The following is a 7,527-nucleotide window of genomic DNA, read 5'->3' on the forward strand; positions in this document are numbered from 1 at the left end:
CAGTAGGAGACGCAATTACACATCTTCTAGTACAGAATCTCCAGATCAAAACACAAGAGAAGAAGAAGCTGAAACAACTGATAGAAGATTTCTCACACCAATGTAAAATAATGTGATCATCAATAAAATATAAATCACAACTGCCTATTGCTACTGAATGAAATGATGAACCCATGAAGAGGAAACGTCTGTGAAGCTTTGAGGGTGCTGATGAACTCCATCTGTGTTTTGATCATCATTCTGAATCTGATCCAGGCATAGTCTTTGATAAAAAAAATTCAATTTTCTCAACTTTGTTTAAAATGTTGCCTTTCTTTATGAAACGCACCCACATTCAAATGCTGATTAAAAAAAAAGATGCATGAAGCTATAATAAAAAGTTTTTTTTAAATAACAGTACAGTTAAAGGTATATTTCAAGTAAAAAAAAAAAAAAAAAAAATGAATACCTAAACTGAAACATAATTACGGAAGAGGATTAGAGCCAATAATAATAAAAAAAAAAAAATGAAACCATCTCGAGATTAAAGTTGTTAATTTCGAGAAAAAACTTGTAAAATTTTGAGAAAAAAGTCGAGATAAAATGTTGAGAATAAAGTCATTAAATTACGAGAAAAAAGTTGTTAAATTATGAGAACAAATTCGTAATTTAACAAATTTGTTCTCGTAATTTAACAACTTTTTTCTCATAATTTAATGAGTTTATTCTCAACATCTTATCTCGACTTTTTTCTCGAAATTTAATGACATTTTTCTCAATTTAACGAATTTGTTCTCGTAATTTAACGACTTTTTTCTCATAATTTAATGAGTTTATTCTCAACATTTTATCTCGACTTTTTTCTCGAAATTTAACGAGTTTTTTCTCGAAATTTAACAACTTTAATATTGAGATGGTTTATTTTTTTATTATTGCTTGGCCCTAATCCTCTTCCGTACATAGTAGTATACCGAAAGTGCAGAAATAAATTCAAATAATATATAAATAGTCAACTATAAGTATGATGTTATGTTCACTTGTAGTACAGATGCAGTACAAATGAGAAGTTGTGCACTTTTTTATACATTGTTATATTAGCCTACACTTAAATGTATACTTTTATATACTAAAAGTTGGCCAATTTAGTCCCAAGCAGTATTGAAATAGTACACTTACAAATTTAATACTAGTAGGGCCTACACATTGATATTAGTATAATTACTACATAAAGTATACTTAAAATATACTTGCAACATTACTTAAGTATACTTCATAAAATTAACTTGAAGAATACTTATTTTTTTGTAAGGGATTTCAATTACCTTTGTTTGATTTGTTCATTGCAAACTGCTGAACGTCTGTCAATTTTACCAAAAAACCTGATTTGAAATGGGCTTTGAATAATTTTGTATATAAAACTACAAACCAACACTTGGCCTGAAACTAGCTAGCCTCTGTGGAGTAAATATATTATAGTACAATTTTAATCATAAAAAACAGGGTTTTAAACTATATTTTGACATCTCCAAAACCACACAGTTGAAAAAGTTTGCAAGCCTCATATAAAATAGATGTACAACAAAACAGCTCATATAATATTTAGTTTGACCTCCCAAGGTAGATGATCAACATTTTCTGAAGGCTAAGCACCTATTTTCACTGATCCTGGGCTGAAAAAAGAACATTTCAGACACTATTTTGAACCATATTTGTGGAAATTGCTAGAGAAAGAAACAAAGAAGTAGGGGAAAAACATGCAAGCTGATTCACAACTTTCCATTACTGTCGTGTCAAATCTTTCTCTCTCCCTCTCGGCTGTAAATGGATCTCAGCTCGGTCTGTGCGTGTACGTGCCGCTGTCTCATGGACCATTGTGTTGCCGTGTTCGTGGAACTGAAGGGAACAGAACAAGCAGTCTGTCATTTACTCATGACTCATCGAGGTTGATGCCTCTGCTACATCGACTCCCGAGGATGCACAGCAAGCAAACCAGGCAATCAATCATATTTTAATACAAAACAGCCCCATTTTCAACGAGACACATCACTATCAGATAGAGGACCTAATTAGATAGGTGCAGAAACAGCATAATCCTGCAGAGAACGATCATTACCAACACGGCGAAAAGCGTTAACCCAATGATGGATGGAGGCAGATATCCCAGCCGTTCGGAGAGTAATTGCTACAACGCCAGCGGAGCAGACGCGTACCAAAGTGCAGCAACTAGAAAAGAAAGTCATTATGATATACTTTTTTTCAGAGATGTTGTTGAATACCCTCGGGTAACACAACTAAATCTATACTGACAATAACTTCCAGTGCTTCGCTTCAGAAATTAGGCTGCATCAATACTGCGCTTGCAAATCCTGTTTAGCATACCGGTGGCAGGTTTTGCATACGGAGTGCATTACTGTCGCCTTACTGAATAGAATTATCATGACTGGCCATGAGGTATTGGAATAAAAGGGTGACCCACACGCCAGGCTGGAGTTTGCGGTTATCGTTTCTCTTTATCTGCGTATGCAGGCATCAGTGACTATGAGCAACCGCGTGTTTTACATGTGGACGAATTTGTGGCTAATTCATATGAATTCTCATTCATACATTTTTGTACGATCTGCTTAGGCCCCAGAGGCGGTTAGGATCAGGGATGGGTTAGGGAAGGACCTTCATGCTTACTTTTTTCTAAAAATCTTACATTTTTGTACAATTCACATTGTACAAATTCATACGAAATGACTACCTCGTAAAAGGTTATGTTCTCCTGTGAGATTGGGTTGAAAATTCTCAGAACGTTCTGGCAAGGTTTTCTCAAAGTTATGACCAAACATTCTTCCAATAACGTTAATAGAACGTTCATTCAAGCTGATCTTAAATAATGTTGTCATGGAACGTTTTTATCAAGCCTTTTAGTTGGACGTATGTCTAACCTTTTTAAATATTACTTTTTGTTTCAAAATGTTCAGTGGACATTCAAAAGGAACATTCCCATAATGTTTGTAAAATGATAAAATGGAACGTTACCTTAAAGAGGACGTATAATGGGTCTCATTCATGAAACAAGATCAGAACGAATTTGTGTAAATCGTGTGTAAAGTGGTTCTGGCGTAAATTTTCGGATTCATTAAAATGTTCGTATTTTCCAAATGTTAGTTGGTACGAAAGAAATCTACACCTGCTCCCAGTCACGCGTAAATAGTGCGTTTAACATCCGAACGTTTCGCTCATTAATAAGGCTGCATTTTAATTCACCTTAATAAGGTACATTACACAGCATTTTGAAAAATATTATATACAGTAATTACATACGTTTTTTCTTTTTACTTTTGTTTTGAGTGCCAGTAATAAGCTGCATTCACGTCACCTTGTATTTACCGCTATCTTGAAATGACGTTATATTCGGAGCTTCACGTCCTTTTGGTCCTTGGACTGGGAATTATGCGTTTCCATGGCACCACTATCAACGCCTAATAAATCAATCTACAGCGGTCAGGTGGTATAGTGGTCACATGTTACATGTGGGAGCTTTCAGAAAACTCCCAGCTTACAAACTGTAATTACGAACTCTACGTGGACGTGAACGCTTTTTACAAGCTAGAATCTTGTAACTACAGGAATTATGAGGCCGCGTGAACGCACCTATAGCATCTGCAAACGGAGCACTTTAATCAAATAATGAATTTATTTCAATAGGTCTGGGTAAACTATGGAACTTGTTTCCTATAAAATCCTTCATTTGGTGTCATAAAATGATGCCCATATATAGTTGTCAGTCGGATTTAATGGGCGGGATTTATGGTAATTGAGAATGAACATACACGCGTGTCCCATTTACGACTGATTGGAATTCATTAACACACACACATTTCACTATCACTTCTGACGTTTACGAAGTATTTGTGAATCAGGAGGAGAGTTTTCGGGAAAGTCTGTTTATGCGCAAATCACTCACATATTTACTCGTATATTTACGAATGTTTCATGAATGAGACCCAATGCCTCTTTTTACAAGATGTAATATAAGTCTCTGGTGTCATCAGAATGTCTGTGAAGTTTCAGCTCAAAATCCCCCACAGATAATTTATTATAGCTTGTCAAATTTTCCCCTATTTGGTTGTGAGCAAAAACACAGCGTTTTTGTGTGTCCCTTTAAATGCAAATGAGCTGCTGCTCCCGCCCCCTTTCCAGAAGAGGGTGGAGCCTTAACAGCTCACGCTTCGGTTGCTCAACAAAAACAAAGCTGGAGAATCTCACGCAGCCAAAATGAGGATTGTCAGTAACGGTGTTCAGCCTTACACTGTTCAAACTGGAGCCATACACACAGGGCTAACGTTTATGATTGCTATCTGTCATGATCACAAATTGGAGTGCCCAAGTTAACCACTAGAGGGCACTCCAACATGGACTTTTGTCACCTGTCTGAACTTCATTTCCCATAATTCACCTCCTGGACTCATTATCCTCGTTTCATTGCACTCAGCTGTTTTGTGTTTGATCATTAGTTCTGTCTATTTAGTCTCAGTTGTTTCTGCCTTTGTTTGTGGTTTGTTGTTTATGTTACGTGCACCTTTGTATTCCTGGCTTTTTGTTTTTGTGGACTGCGCTGTGGAGTTTGACCCTTGCCTGTTTGATTATGCCTTTGGATTAACCAATAAATGCTGTGCTTGGATCCTAACATCTTGTTTTTGTGTGCAACCGTGACAGTATCAAATGCTGTGAATGGTCTAATATTTTTCCAAAATATAGCTTGGACAGAAACGCTTTTTTAGCAATCGAGCTTGCCAGGGTCAACTTGCTGGCTATCCAAGCTAACGAGACAGAATAGTGTTTTGTGTTCATCTGTGCAGCCAACGACAGAACAGTTAACATGCTTTGCTCAAACTTTTGCCATGGCGTACAGTTTTAGCTTGCAAAAACAAAATGACAGCTGAGAGATTTCAGTCCTTCTATTGAAATCTATTTTCAAAACTATTATGCTTCAAAATATTCATAGAGAGATCTTAAAAGTAATCCATAAGTCTTCTAAAGAGACATGATTGCTTTATACAATGAACATTTAATTTAGGCTTTTATTCAAATCAATAATGATCAACGAACATGCATACAGCATTCAAATTTGGTAAATGTAAACTCAATTCTCATTCACATTCTCACGTCAAGCAAGTTCAAGCTTCTGTGTACGTTTGCTGATCCATGTTTATATGTGACTAACAGAGTTTTGGATGAATAAACTTTCAATGGAGGGACAGAAAGCCGTCAGATTTAATTTGTGTTCTGAAGATGAACAGAAGTCTTACAGGTTTGGAACGACACAGTGAAATACTGATGACAGAATTTTCATTTTTGGATTATTTATCGTGTTAATGGGAACATTATCAACTCGCTCTTGGAACTGGGATGTCACTCATCCTGCACCGGCCGAAAAATGGTCAGTGACGGTCTCTAGAGACACGCAAACCCAGTTGAAGTTTGTGCATGTGTGTGAGAGCCATAAACATGAGGGAATGGACATCACAGCAGAAGGACACACACACATATGCCGTGACAGATTGTTGCCATGGAAGCATTGCTGCCCCTTAGATCATTTTCAGCCTCTCAGTCAAAAACAGTCAGGAGAAGAGGTAGTAAAAGCAGGAAGAGCCCTGGGCTGACAGCGCCCAGCTGTGCTCATTAATGTACGAGAGATGCTTCTGAAGAGCACGTCCAGGTACCGTTTAACTCGCTTTCATATCATGGATGTCCCCATAGGGAAGACAAAACACAAATGAGATTCCTTTAAAGGAACAGTTGACCAAAAATTTCTGGCATTATTTACTCACTCTCATGTCTCTTGCTTTTTATGCATGAAACACAGTGCAGTTCTTTTCTAAACAATGACAGTTCATAGCGTCCACATGTGTCAAACTGAAAAAGGTCATATGACTTGTGCACTATATTACAAGTCTTCTGAAGTCATGTGATGGAGAAACAGCCATTTCCTACGTAGCAAAGAACAACATTTGTAACAACATGAGGTTGAGTAAATGATGACAAAATTTGTTTGAACGATTTCTTTAAAATCTCAACTGATTCTCCTAGACAACAAAGAGATTCATTTCGAAGCAAACTCAGAGATTTTAATTAAGGTGCCCTTATCATGGATTTTTGAAAATTACCTTTCATGTAGAGTGTAACATAGCTCTAAGTGAATGAAAACATCCTGCAAAGTTTTAAATCTGAAAGTGCACCGTAAATAAAGTTATTGTCTCTCAAAAGTAAGAGTCGACTCAGAGTCAATTAAACGAGTCGTTTGTAAAACGAATCCCAAGGCGTTTTCTTGTGACATCACAATTAAATATTAGCATATTGCCCGCCCACTTATTGCACACACAGACACCAGGGAAAATTCATTTTTTCAACAATACCACAGCAGTACAATCTTATGTTGTGTTCCCATCATTTTACTGATGACTGCTTCTCAAACCTCTGGGAGTTTAAGGCAGGATTTACAAAACACTTGATCTTAAAATATGGATCAATCTCAATCTGTAAGTATAATTAATAACTGATGTTTATATTTTCTAGCAATCATTCAAAATTTGTAGTTTTGCCTGTTATGTTGTGTGATGTACAGTCTGTATGTCTCCTGCTAACCGGCTAACTCACATTTCTGTAGTTCTGCTATTCAGATGTGGGTCCAATATTGTCTAAAAATATGTCGATTGATGCAGCTTGTCTGTCTTATTACTTGGAGTAATGATCAAGGATAGAGCAGGACTTTTGTTTACAGAGTGTAATGCATTATCAGCTATTCACGTTGGTGAATAAGTTTGTGACACACAAGGTGACAGTTTGTGATTGTTCGACTACTTCAGACGTTTCATCGCCAGACTCGGGCTCGAATTGATATGGTAAGATCGGTGCTATCTTTTCTGTCCATACATTGTATACAATGTCTTGCGAATTGATAGCTGTCAGGTAGAGCAATGGACATTTAGTTTCCGGCACGCGGTGCACGCAGTAGACCAATCGCAAAGGATTGGGCCATCTGACCAATCAGAGCAGTGTAGGCACAGAAAGGAGGGGTTTAGAGAGACTGATTCTCTGAACTGCTTCAAACAAATTGTTTACAAAAGACTGAAAACTCAGGTGAAATTAAATGTATATTATAAGAAACGAAGTGTTTTTGACCTTGCATGCATATATAAACCTGTTGTAGGGGACTCCCAAAATGATATTAGGAACCTTAAAAAAGGCATAATAGGGGCACTTTAAAATAATATAATTCTGGTCTAAATTCAAATACTAAAAAAAATGTTGAAGAAAACCACTGCTTCAAAGATCTCAATGTCTCAAACTCTGCTCAGATTTGCAAAGATATACCAAAGCATGCAATCAAACGATCTCAATATACAATGTCTTTTTCTCAACGTATCTTTTTCGTCAGCACTTGACCCAGTAGTAGTAGCACTTACCTTGACTAATATTCTTCTCCTATCTGTGTATTTATTTATTTAAAAAAAAAAAAAAAAAAAAAAATTCGCTATGAGCACTTTACTGACATAACTG

Source organism: Chanodichthys erythropterus, chromosome 4, assembly GCF_024489055.1.
Source record: "Chanodichthys erythropterus isolate Z2021 chromosome 4, ASM2448905v1, whole genome shotgun sequence".
NCBI classification, from domain to species: domain Eukaryota; kingdom Metazoa; phylum Chordata; class Actinopteri; order Cypriniformes; family Xenocyprididae; genus Chanodichthys; species Chanodichthys erythropterus.